The sequence below is a fragment of the Lithobates pipiens genome, unplaced genomic scaffold, assembly GCF_037356315.1.
Source record: "Lithobates pipiens isolate NorthernLeopardFrog02 unplaced genomic scaffold, aLitPip1_a1.2 Scaffold_13, whole genome shotgun sequence".
NCBI classification, from domain to species: domain Eukaryota; kingdom Metazoa; phylum Chordata; class Amphibia; order Anura; family Ranidae; genus Lithobates; species Lithobates pipiens.
Window position 1 is genome coordinate 487,183,912 of NW_027507718.1, and position 14,317 is coordinate 487,198,228.

The window sequence follows — 14,317 nt, forward strand, 5'->3', positions numbered from 1 at the left end:
AAAAGAGTGGGGGCGAGAGAGCGCCCCCCCTCCTGAACCGTACCAGGCCACATGCCCTCAACATTGGGAGGATGCTTTGGGGGTCTGTGACCCCTCAAAGCACCATGTCCCCATGTTGATGTGGACAAGGGCCTCATCCCCACAACCATGGCCGGTGGTTGTGGGGGTCTGCGGGCGGGGGCTTATCAGTATCTGGAAGCCCCCTTTAACAAGGGGACACCCAGATCCCCTGTTTGAAATGGTAAGGGGTACAAAAGTACCCCTACCATTTCACAAAGAAAGTGTACAAATGGTTAAATAAGACAAACACACTTTTGAAAAATTCCTTTATTAAAAATTAAAAAAGATTCCAGCGGTGGTAATCCACTCTTGCTATCCAGTGATGGATGATCATCACTCCGGGGTCCAGTGATGGCTAATCTGATCCAGCGACAGGGGATCTCACAGTCCAGTACTGTCCATACATGCATCCTTCTTCTGTCTCCACTGCGGAGACACTGCAGGGATCCCAGCGCTGACGTTTCTTATATTAGGAGGGCGGGGCCACCCGTCACCTGACACTGCCCCCTCTGATGCTTCACTTACTTACAGACTTACTTTATATATTTTTTGCCATTTATTGAGGTGTTGTGATTTGCTCCTTTTAGGTGTTCAGCTTGCAATCATTTATCATTATTTTATTTGTGTGCCCTGATTGTTCTTTTATTATGTTGTATTGTATGTGAAATACTGATCTCTGTAATGTCCCTCCTCCTGCCTGCATTGGAACAGTGCGCTGTCAGTCACAATCCCAGTACGTGGCGGGACATTACAGAGATCAGTATTTCACATACAATAAAATACCTGTCACAGCCCGAGATCCCCGCTGTGTCATCCAGTGATTTGTGATAACGTTCCTCTGCACAGAGATGATGGGTGGAAACCGTGGGTAGTGTAGTGGGGGAGGGAGGGGAGGAGGGAGGAGAGAGGAGAAAAAGGAAACCTCCTCCATGGGTGGCACAGACCAGGGGCTGTGAGACCCCCTCCGCCCACTACAGGAAATAGAACTTCCTATTCACTTTACAGAGAACTACAAGGGGGGTGTCAGACGGCTGACTGAGGATACAGAAGAAATAGCAGCCAGCGGTCTGACAAACAAAATGTCATTGGGCAGTAGGATTTTTTCAGCAAGATCAGTCTATTACAGAGGAACTACAGAGCTCAGGAGAACATGGATAGCATAGTTGGTGAAGGTAGGAGATCAGCAACAAAGACATGGAAAAAAGTTTTTGCCTGGAGTTCTGCTTTAACCAGTTCCCAACATGGAACACGCCGATGTACGTCAGCAGAATGGCATGGGCAGGCATATTGGCGTACAGGTACGTCCATTTCTATATGCTGCTCTGCCATCACGGACGTGCCGCCGGCAGCATGCTCGCATGTCGGTCGGGACCCTCGTGGGTCCGGTCGCGGGTCTAGCAGACTCGATCACCGCGGGGATACCCGCGATCGTCTCACTAGGAGGCTGAACGGGGAGATGCCATTGTAAACAGCATCTCCCCGTTCTGCCTAGCAACAAGTGATGCTGATTTCTGCTCCAGGTGATTGGAACAAAGATCAGCGTTCACTAACACAAATCCCAGCCCCTCACAGTTAGTAACATGCCCCTAGGAACACTTAACCCCTACACTACCACCCCCTGGTTAACCCCTTCACAGCCAGTGTCATTTACACAGGAATCAGTGCATTTGTATAGAACTGATTGCTGTATAAATGACAATGGTCCTAAAAATGTGTCAAAAATGTCCGATGTGTCCACCATAATGTCACAGTCACAATAAAAATCGCTGATCGCCACCATTACTAGTAAAAAAAAATTATTAATAAAAATGCCATAAAACTATCCCCTATTTTGTAAACGCTATAACTTTTGCGCAAACCGATCAATAATCGCTTATTGCGATTTTTTTTTTATACCAAAAATATGTAGAAGAATACGTATCAGCCTAAACTGAGGGAAAAAAACATTTTTTTATAGATTTTTGGGGGATATTTATTATAACAAAAAGTATAAAATAATGCTTTTTTTTCAAATTTGTGGCTATATTTTTGTTTATAGCGCAAAAAATAAAAACTGCAGGGGGGATTAAATACAACCAAAAGAAAGCTCTATTTGTGGGAAATAAAGGACGTCAATTTTGTTTGGGAGCCACGTCACACGACCGCGCAATTGTCAGTTAAAGTGACGCAGTGCCGAATCACAAAAAGTGGTCTGGTCTTAAGCCAGCAAAATGGTCCGGTCTGAAAGTAGTTAAATAGCTTGTCTCAATAATCTGCCACTTTTGTTGGACAGCTTGGCTGGATAAGAGAAGCTGAAACACAACAGACTTACTGGCAGGTTCACCAGGTGAATGAGTAAAATTGCAACCAGAATAATAAATATCAGCTGTTTATCTGTACACAGTAATCATCTATATTGCAGTAAAGTGAACATTTCCCATGTCAGTTATTGACTATATTGTGTGCAACAGAGAAATTCAATTTTAATGAATGTTTCAGTTATGACATCTGTGATTTTGTTTCTTTATAAAAGAGGAAGGAGGTTTTTGTATGGCTCTGTATCACTGTGTGAGAGGGTATCTCCAACCCTGCTGACAGTAATATCTTCCTTCATCATCTTCAGTCCCTCCAGTGATGGTTAGTTTGTATTGATTTCCCGATACAGAACCACTGAACCTGTCCGGGATCCCAGATTGCCAAGTGCTGCCATCATAGATAAGAAGATTTGGAGGTTGTTGGGTCTTCTGTTGGAACCAGGCAGTACCATAACTATATCTTCCTATCAATCCTGATGTGTGTATTTATTGTACAATGTATAGATGTATGTGCAGAGGATGATGGAAGGAGCCTCATCTCTCACCCTGAATAGAAATGAAGATGACAGCCAGCAGATAACTGGGAGAAAACATCTTGATGTTTCTGGAGGGTCAAATCCAAACTAGAAGACGTCTCCTGTACAATGAGATATATAGAGAGAGTGACAGGGGAGGTGTTCCCCCCACACACTGTGTATGCAAATACCGGGGAGATGGAAATTCGAATTCTCAGATCAGTGATCTGTGCTAGAAACACTCCAGTGGACCTCTGCTACATGAAAAATAATTTCTCTGTTTTTGTATATCTTTAGTACACTCTAATAACCTCTCTACAGTATATATGACTAGAATGGAGAACTGACGCCATAGAAAAAGAAAAGTCGTAATTTTCTAAAGAGTGAAGGTGATCATGATGGCGGCTTGACAGGTGTTCATTTTTTAAAGTAATTTTTCAAATTGATAAATTGATGGTAATTTTCTCTCTCCCTCTGAGATGCAGCCAGCAAATACATCTCAAGTGTTACCTACAATAAAAAGCAAACAAAATAAAAGCCAGCGCTTCCTTGGGAACTGCTGGCTTTTATTTTGTTTTTTAACCACTTGGGATCCGCGCTATTGCAAAATGACGGCAATAGCGCGGACCCACATTTTCGGGACTACGTCTATTGACGTAGTCCCGGTTACGAGCGGCCTGGGCGCCCCCTGAGGGGCGCGCGCGGCGCGCTCTGTGATCGACGAGTCCGTGAGACTCGCCTGATCACCGATCCGTGTAAGGGGTCGATCCCGACCCCTTATCACGTGATCAGCTGTCAGCCAATGACAGCTGATCATGTGATAAAACGGAGCCGGTAATCGGCTAGTATTCCTCCTCGCGCTGACAGCGCGAGGAGAAAAAAAAAAAGCCGATCGCCGGCGGCCGTGTTCGGGACATCAGTCCCGATCACGGCCAGCAATATAAAAGGACACCTGCCCCCTGCCAGTGCCCACCTGCCACCCGCAGTGCCATCCTGAATAAAGTAAGTGCCCCCCTGTCAGTGCCACCCAGCAGTGCCCATAGTGCCCACAGTGCCACCCAGCAGTGCCCACAGTGCCACCCAGCAGTGCCCACAGTGCCACCCACAGTGCCACCCACAGTGCCACCCAAAATCTGCCTCAGGTGCTGCACCCCAGTGCCGCCCATCAGTGCCCAGCAGTGCCGCCCATCAGTGCCCAGCAGTGCCGCCCATCAGTGCCCAGCAGTGCCACCTATCAGAGCCACCTATCAGTGCCACCTATCAGTGCCCATCAGTCCCATCTATCTGTGGTACCTATCAGTGCCCATCCGTGCCACCCATCCGTGCCACTTATCCGTGCCACCCATCCGTGCCATCTTATCTGTGCCCATCTTTGCCCATCAGTGCCGCCTTATCTGTGCCCATCGGTGCCGCCTTATCTGTGCCTATTAGTGCCGCCTTAACTATGCCTATCAGTGCCCACCAGTGCAGCCTATCAGTGCCCACCAATGCAGCCCATCAGTGCCCACCAATGCAGCCCATCAGTGCCCACCAATGCAGCCTATCAGTGCCGCCTAATCAGCGCACTTCAATGAAGGAGAAAAATGACCCGTTTGCAAAATTTTATAACAAACTATTAAAACATGATTTTTTTTTTTTTTTTTTTGCATCTTTTTTTGTTTGTTTAGCAAAAAATAAAACTCCGAGCTGTAACTAAATACCACCAAAAGAAAGCTCTATTTGTGGGAAAAAAATGATAAAAATTTCATTTGGGTACAGTGTTGTATGACCGCGCAATTGTCACTCAAAGTGCATCAGCGCTGAAAGCTGAAAATTGGTCTGGGACTGAGGGGGGTTTAAGTGCCCAGTAAGCAAGTGGTTAAATTTATCATAATTACATTGCAAACATATATTGTACAGGGCATTCAAAAGTTATCAGAGATCATAGAGGGGTCTATTTATCAATGTTTTCACTCACACAACCTTCACCCAAGATTCTTACATTTTCACATAAGATTTCAGCTGCTGATATTTGGCTCCTCTGATTACGGATGCCAATGACTTTTCCTGGCAATGCCACACCCTCTGACACACCAAGAATGAAGGAAAAATATATATTTGGCCAATTTGCAATAAAACAATAACGGATGGAATATCAGTAATAAACACTCAAACAAATACACAGAAACAGTTACAAAATAATGTGTGACTCAATACATAGCAAGTGGACCAGTGGTTTTACCCCTAATCCCTATACTAAGGGTGTTCCTAACTAAGGGGCAATGCAAAAATAGTGGTCTAACAGTCTCTGGTAAACTACCACTGGCCAGTGCATTGGGGCCCAAATCTAGCATTGGATCCCTCAAACGTGAGTCTCACAAACCCAGGTGTAAATTTCTAAATGGTGTCTCAAGCAAGAATACTGTTCTTGTAAATGAATGTAATGGGTATGTGTTCTTACCACACATAGGACACCAACTTGTCTCCTCCCACTTTCTGTCCAGGGCTCTGTGATGCTAGCTGTTATGATGTCCTCCACTCAGCCAGGCAGTGACAACAGGCTTGACAGTGGTGTACCCACAGACCAGAAGTTGTCATTGATTCTGCCTCTCTGTGTCCTCAGCACTGTAGCAAATCTTCCCATCAGCAGCCTGCTGCATGGTGTGTGCTCTACAATGTCCTCCCGAGTCCCAATCACTGCCCTGAACCCAGGAATAGTGTTGAGCGAACCCGAACTGTAAAGTTCAGGTTCGTACCAAACTTTTGGCTTTTTGGGTCCCGAACCCGAACAAATGACTGTATGTTCGTGTTCAGGTCCGGTGTTCAGCAACGTAATGGTGCATTTTAAAAAGCCCTGCAGCAGTCAATCAACATTCATTTAACTGGTGTGCCCTTACAAGCCATCACAGCAATGCTTACTAATGGCATGGCTGTGATTGGCCTGTGCAGCATGTGACCCAGCCTCTATTTAAGCTAGAGGCACACAGCACAGCACGTCACTCTGCTTTAGACAGTGTAGGGAAAGGTTCCTGGCTGCTGCTGTTGTTAGGGAGAGAATTACATGATAGGAGTCCTGATTCTGAAATCTATGCTAATTAGTCAGTGATTTTACACTGCACTGAGAGAAAAGATAGACAGTGTAGGGCAAGGTTCCTGTTGCTGCTTTGTGGTAGAGAGAACTAGTAGGAGTCCAGATTCAGAAATCTATTCTAATAACTCAGCGATCTACATAGATTTACCTGGTTGGGTTGCAGTACACAGTCTCTTTACACTGCCATGAGCACAGTGCCAGAGAAAATATAACTTTTATCTGCAAGCTCAGTGCACCAGCACTGCATATGTTACTGTGACATACACCCTGTACATACTGTGGGTGTATTCTGCTCTTCCAAAAACACCCATTTAGTGCAAAAAAAAACTTTGCAGTGTTTTCTGCATATGTGGAGGTGTGTGTTACACAAATTATATATTTTTCTTTTATTGTGCTATTCAAAATTTTTTTAGGGCAAAAACTTTTTTTTTGAATAGCATTTTCGCCATTTCTGCAGCTCTAAGATACAAGTTTACATACTCTGGGTGTATTCTGCTATTGCAAAAACACCCATTTAGGGCAAGATCCTAAATTTGGAAAATATGAGGAGAACGTCAAAGAAGGGACATGGCTCTGGTCATGGTTCTGCTGGTGGAGCTGCTGTTGCAGGGAGAGGACGTGGTCAATCTGTGCCAGATACATGCACAAGCGAAACAGCTTCCTCAAGTGCGAGTAGACGACGGAGCCTGCAGCAGTATTTGGTCGAGCCTAATGCGGCTGTATGAATGTTGAAGCCAGGACAAGTATAGGCGATAGTAGATTGGGTTGCTGACGGTGCCTCCGATTCCTTGACATTGTCTCCCACCCAGTCTCCTGATGAAAGATCAGAGTTGGCACCTGTAGCCGATGTCCATCAGTCTTTCACATCACCCCCTTGCAAATCAGCCAAGCAGTCTGAGCCCCAAATCATGCAGCAGTCTCTTCTGCTTTTTGATGACTCTGTTAGCAGGGTTTCCCAGGGCCACCCACCTAGCCCTGCCACAGAAGTGGAAGAGATTGTGTGCACCAATGCTCAACCACTTCTGTTTCATGATGAGTACATGGGAGGACCATTGCAGCACGTCTCAGATGATGATGAAACACAGGTGCCAACTGCTGCTGCTTTCGCAATTGTGCAGACCGACAAGGAGGGCAGGGGTGAAGACTGGGTGGAAGATGATGTGGAGGATGATGAGGTCCTGGACCCCACATGGAATCAACGTCATGCAGGTGACCAGTGTAGTTCGGAGAAAGAGGCGGTGGTCGCACAGAGCCACCAGCACAGCAGAAGAGCAGGGTGCAAAAGCGGAGCATCTGTCCCCTAGACAGTACGCCTGCTACTGCCCAACACAGCAAGGGACCGAGTACACCAAAGCCAGGTCCATGGAGTTCCCTAGCGTGGCAGTTCTTGAGACAATGTGCTTATGACAAGACACGAGTGGTTTGCACACTGTGCAATCAGAGCCTGAAGCGAGGCTTAAACATTCTCAACCTGAGCACAACCTGCATGACCAGACATCTAAGTGCAAAGCACGAGCTGCAGTGGAGTAGACACCTCAAAAACCAAGAAAGGTCTCTGGCCCCTCCTTCTTCCTCTTCTGCTGCAGTCTCGGCCTCTTCATCCACCTCTGTAGTGACAGTGGCACCTGCCAACCTGCAAACAGAGGATCTGCCAGCAACACTACCACCTGGGTCACCAACCATCTCCACAATGTCCCATGAAAGCATTCAGCTCTCTATCTTCCAAACACTGGAGCGGAAGAGGAAGTACCCCCCTAGCCACCCGCGATCCCTGGCCCTTAATGCCAGCATTTCAACATTCCTCGCCTTTGAAATGCTGTAATTCAGTCTGGTGGAGATGCAGAGTTTTAAAAGCCTGATGGCATTGGCTGTCCCACAGTACGTCGTGCCCAGCCATCACTACTTTTTTCAGGCGAGCCATCCCTTCCCTGCACAACCAAGTGGGAGACAAAATCAGGTGTGCACTGCACAACGCCATCTTTAGCAAGGTCCACCTAACTATGGATGCATGGACCAGTAAGCATGGCCTGAGGCGGATAGCAGTTTGACGCATTTCCTTCCATCACCGAGGATTGCAGGGCACTTCAGTTTGCCTCCTGTTGCTAACTCCTCCTACTCCACTTCCTCATCCTCTACCGCCTCCTCATCCAGTCAGTGTAACACCTTCCCCACCAACTTCAGCACAGCCAGGGCTAAACGACAGCAGGCAGTTTTAAAACTTTCCTGTTTGGGGGAAAACCCCACACCGCACAGATGTTGTGGAGGGACATGAAACAACAGACCAATGAGTGGTTGGTGGCAGTGAGCCTCAAGCCCGGCCTGGTGGTGTGCGATAATGGGCGAAATCTCATAGCAGCTCTGGGCCTAGCTGGTTTGATGCACATCCCTTGCCTGGCGCATGTGTTGAACTTGGTGGTCCAAAGGTTCCTTAAAAATTACCCCCATATGCCAGAGCTGCTGCAGAAAGTGCGGGCCATCTGTGCGCACTTTCGGAGTTCTCACCCTGCTACCGCTCGCCTGTCAGCTCTGCAGCGTAACTTCGGCCTTCCCGCTCACCACCTCATATGTGATGTGCCCACAAGGTGGAACTCCACCTTGTATATGCTGGCCAGACTGTGCGAGCAGCAGCAGGCGATAGTGGAGATTCAGCTGCAGCACATACGCATGAGTCACTCTGCGGAACAGCACCACTTCACCCCCAATAACTGGGCCTCCATGCGAGACCTGTGTGCCTTGTTGCGCTGTTTTGAGTACTCCACCAACATGGCCAGTGCCGATGACACCGTTCTCAGCATTACTATCCCAGTTCTATGCCTCCTTGAAAAAACGCTCCGGGCGATGATGGAAGAGGATGTGGCACGGGAGGAGGAGGAAGAGGAAGAGGGATCATTTGCAAGGCTTTCAGGGCAGTCATTCACAAGTGGCTATGAGGGTGGGCTCCTGCACAAACAAACGCCAGGTACACAATTGTCCGGCAGCAAGGGCACAGTTCTGGAGGATGACGAGATGGAGGATGAGATGGAGGAGGAGGAACCATGTTCACAGCAGGATGGCACCCAGACCAGCTCATGGCCATCAGCATTGCGTGGCTGGGGGGATACAGAGGACACAGACGATACACCTCCCGCAGAGGACAGCTTTTTGTTGCCTCTGGGCAGCCTGGCACACATGAGCAATTACATGGTGCAGTGTCCCCGCAACGACCGTCGAGTTGCCCACATTCTAACTGGTGCTGATTACTGGGTGGCCACCCTGCTGGATCCCTGTTACAAGGACAATGTACCGTCCTTAATTCCCTCACTGGAGCGTGATCGTAAGATGTGCGAGTACAAGCGCACACTGGTAGACGCGCTGCTGGTGGCATTCCCACCTGACAGCTGGGGTACGGTGGAAGCACAAGGCGAAGGCAGAGGAGGAGGAAGAGGTCGCCAGCGCAGCCGGGGCACCGCCAGCACCTCAGAAGGCAGGGTTAGCATGGCCGAAATGTGGAAAAGCTTTGTCAGCATGCCACAACAACCAGCACCACCAGCTGAGATGGAACGTCTTAGCAGTAGGCAGCATTTCACCAACATGGTGGAGCAGTATGTGTGCACGGTGCATGGTGTTCTAACAAAAACTGCCTGGCCATCGGATAGTGTCCGGCCTGAGGACAAGGAGATTCCAAAAGTCTTGAAAGATGAACGGCGCCTGCCCCATGAGTGCAGGTTCAAGCCCCACCAACCAAGTTGACATACGGTAGCACATAGTAACAGGGCCCCTCACAGGCTCGCTTTGATCGCAAACTTCGCTCGCCGTGCTTTGGGCACGGCCTCGCTTTGCTCGTCTTGATCCTCAGATGGTGTGGCTTGCACTTGGACTCACCGCGCGCTGTTCGTCTTTGGGGGTTTTTGAAATCCCCTTGTCCTACATACTGAGCAAACGCAGGTCCGGGGCGGACACTATCCGACGGGGGACAGAATTCGACACATCACCGGCCTTACCCAGCCATTGTTGTATTTTTGAACCAGTGTTGGCTACCTCGTCCTCCTCCACCGCCGCTTCCACCTACACCACCACATCCACCGCCACCTCAACACCTCCTACTCCATATGGACCTCGTCCTCCTAGGTCAAGATTATAATTTAGAATTTTTTTAATTTCAAAGTATTTTATTTTCCCACTAGCTTATCCATTAAATTGAATATTTTTTTTCCAGAAAGGGTGTATTCTGGGGCATTCCCACCATATGTGTGTCATTGTGCCGTTTCTGAGGTTCTTAATCAATGTGCTCGTGTGCAGAAGCGAACACATATGTAAGTCCACATATGAAAACGGTGTTCAAACCACACATGTGAGTTATTGCTGCGAACGTTAGAGCGAGAGCAATAATTGTAGCCCTAGACCTCCTCTGTAACTCAAAACATGTAACCAGTAAAAAAAATTTTTAAGCGTTGCCTATGGGGATTTTTAAGTAGCGACGTTTGGCGCCATTCCACGGGCGTGTGCAATTTTGAAGAGTGACATGTAACTTCATATTTCACATTATGCAAAAATTGGGCTAACTTTACCGTTTCTTTTTTATTAAGCACAAAATAGTTTTTTTTCCAAAAAAAAGTGTTTGAAAAATTGCTGCGCAAATACCGTGCGAGATAAAAAGTTGCCACGACCACCATTGTATTCTCTAGGGTCTTTGCTAAAAAAACTTATATAATGTTTTGGGGTTCTATGTAATTTTCTAGCAAATAAATGATGATTTTTACATGTAGGAGAGAAATGTCAGAATTGTCCTGGGTGCTCCAGAACGCCTGATGGTGCTCCCTGCATGTTGGGCCTCTGTATGTGGCCACGCTGTGTAAAAATCTCACACATGAGGTATCGCCATACTCGGGAGTAATAGCAGAGTGTGTTTTGGAGTGTAATTTGTGGTATGCATATGCTGTGTGTGAGAAATAAACTGATAATATGACAATTTTGTGGAAAAAAAAGGAAAAAAAAATCTTGATTTTGCAAAGAATAGTCGGAAAAAATGACAACTTCAAAAAACTCATCATGCCTCTTACTAAATACCTTGGAATGTTTTCTTTCCAAAAAGGGGACATTTTGGGGGTATTTGTACTTTTATGGCATGTTAGGGTCTCAAGAATTGAAATAGGCCGTCAGTACTTCAGGTGTGTTAAATTTTCAGATATTGGCACCATAGCTTGTGGACTCCATAACTTTCACAAAGACCAAATAATATCTACCAATTTGTACCTATTTTTTTACCAAAGATATGTAGTGGTATAAATTTTGGCCAAAATGTATGAATAAAAATTACTAATCTGCAAAATTTTATAACAGAAACAAAGAAAAAATAATTTTTTTACAGAATTTTCGGTCTTTTTTTTATAGCACAAAAAAGAAAAAACCGAGAGGTGATTAAATACCACCAAAAGAAAGCTCTATTTGTGTCAAAAAAAGGACAAAAATTTCATATGGGTACAGTGTTGCATGACTAAGTAATTGTCATTCAAAATGTGAGAGCACCAAAAGCTGAAAATTGGTCTGGTTATTAAGGGTGTTTAAAGCGGGAGTCCGCCGGGACTCCGCGTTTTTTTTTTTTTTAAAAGCCAGCAGCTACAAATACTGCAGCTGCTGACTTTTAAAATAGTGACACTTACCTTTCCAGCGCGCCCGCGATGTCGGCACTCGAAGCCGATCTCTAGATCGTCTGTCGTGTGCTGCCGCCCCCATCTTGGGTATGGGAATCAGGAAATGGAGCCTTTCGGCTTCATTTCCCGGTTCCCTACTGCGCATGCGCGAGTCACGCTGCGCAATAAGGACGGTCCCCGCTGCCTCTGGGATCTGTGTGTTTCCCAGCAGGCAGTGGGGCACTTGCGGAAAGGGGCGGGCACTTGCGGAAAGGGGCGTAATCTACGCCCCTTTCCGCAGAGAGCTATCCCGGAAGTGGGTGCAGAATACCTGTACTGTACAGGTATCTGCACCCCCCTTCCCCCTGAAAGGTGCCAATTGTGGCGCCGGAGGGGGGAGGGTTCCGATGAGCGGAAGGTCCACTTTAGGGTGGACCTCCGCTTTAAGTGCCCAGTGGTCAAGTGGTTAAGGTTTATCATTTGAATATTTATTTATTTAAAGTCAATAATAAAGGCTGCTGCCAAAATATTTACCAATTAAAAAAGGTATTTGTGTTTTCTATTTATTGTGTTACAAATCTGCTGACTGTTATTCCATAATAAATATCAGCTGTTTATCTGTACACACTAGTCATCTATATTGCAGTAAAGTTTACATTTCCCATGTCAGTTATTGACTATATTGTGTACTTTCCTGCAACAGAGGATTGAAATTTTAATGTTCCAGTTATGACATCTGTGATTGTGTTTCTTTATAAAAGAGGAAGGAGGTTTTTGTACAGTGTGAGAGGGTAGCTCCTACCCTGCTGACAGTAATATCTTCCTTCATCATCTTCAGTCTCTCCAGTGATGGTTAGTTTGTATTGATTTCCCGATTCAGAACCACTGAACCTGTCCAGGATCCCAGATTGCCGAGTGCTGCCATGATAGATAAGAAGCTTTGGAGGTTGTTGGGTCTTCTGTTGGTACCAGGCTAGGAAGGTAGTACCAGACCTACCAGTAATACTAGTACTGTATGAACATATGATGTGGACTGTCTGTCCCGGGGACACAGAGATAGAATCCGGGGTCTGAGTCATCACAATCTGTCCACAGGATCCTGAGGATGGGAAGAGACATATTGATTATTGATTTCCTATCAATCCTGATGTGTGTATTTATTGTACAACGTATAGATGTATGTGCAGAGAATGACAGGATCGCGCTGGTTCCCGGCGACAGGCTTCTATAACCAGTGTGATCCCGTCACACTGGTTCTCGTGCTGGCTGCCATAGGAAAATGTCATTCCTGGAGGATGCTGGGACTGTGACATCATAAGGGGGCGGGGTCACCATGTGACATCAACCGGTGACCCCGCCCCTTGTCCCTAAATAAGTCGCCGCACAGCGCGCCCCTGTCATTGTGGCCGGAGAGAGCATTGAGTCAACATCTCCAGAAGAAGAAGAAGAACGGAAGGCGACGGCAGCGACAAAAGACCGGGCCACCGCTAGTAAAAGAGCTGGAAGAAGAAGCGGTATCCCAGCCAGAAGAACTGAAGAGGGGGACAAGACCCCCGAAGTCGGAAGAAGGGGCGGCGGCGACGGAAGACCGGGCCTCCGCTAGTAGAAGAGCTAAAGGAAGAAAGCGGAGGCCCGGCAAGAAGAAACGAAGAGGGGGACAAGACCCCCGAAGTCGGAAGAAGACCCCGGGCGGTGGCGAAGAAGAAAGCCGGGCTCCCCTGCTAGTAAAAGAGCTAGCAAAGAGCATAAGATAGCGGAGGAGTCCGGCGAGAAGACCCCCCAAGACGGAAGACCCCCGGAGCAGTGCAATAAATTATTTTCAAACCTTGTGTGTTGTGTTTGTTTTTTACATTTTTTTTCACAGGTGAATGGGTAGGGGTACATTGTACCCCATACTCATTCACATAGGGTGGGAGGCCGGTATCCAGGGGCCCCCTTATTAAAGGGGGCTCCCGGATTCCGATAAGCCCCCCGCCCACAGACCCCGACAACCAACGACCAGGGTTCTCGGGAAGAGGCCCTTGTTCTCATCAACATGGGGACAAGGTGCTTTGGGATGGGGGGCCACAGGATATCCCCCTTCCCCCAAGCACTCACCTCCCCATGTTGAGGGCAGCTCAGCGCTGGTTCCCGCGATGGGGCTCGCAGGGTGTCAATCTCGCCGATAAAAGCGGCGAAATTGACACAATATCGCGGTCACCTACTGTAGAAGACGTCTCGTGTGCAATGAGATATATAGAGAGAGTGACAGGGGAGGTGTTCCCCCACACACTGTGTATGCAAATACCATGGGAGATGGAAATTCGAATTTTCAGATCAGTGATCTGTGCTAGAAACACTCCAGTGGAACTCAGCTACATCTGATCACATTAAAACATTATACTCATCACTGTTCATCTAAAGCAAACCATTTTCAGCCAAGACACCCTTTAAAATTCTGCACAATCATGAGGCACCCCATTCTAAAATGTGGAAAACTAAACTGATAGCGTCAGAGGGGGCAGGGTCAGGTGACGGGTGGCCGCGCCCGGCTAATATAAGAAACGTCAGCGCTGGGATCCCCTCAGTGTGTCCGCAGTGGAGACAGAAGACGGATGCATGTATGGACAGCGCTGGACTGAGAGATCCCCCGTCGCTGGATCAGATCAGCCATTGCTGGACTCCAGAGAGATGATCATCCGTCGCTGGATAGCAAGAGTGGATTAGCACCGCTGGAATCTTTTTTTTTTTTTGAATAAAGGGATTTTTCAAAAGTGTGTTTGTCTTATT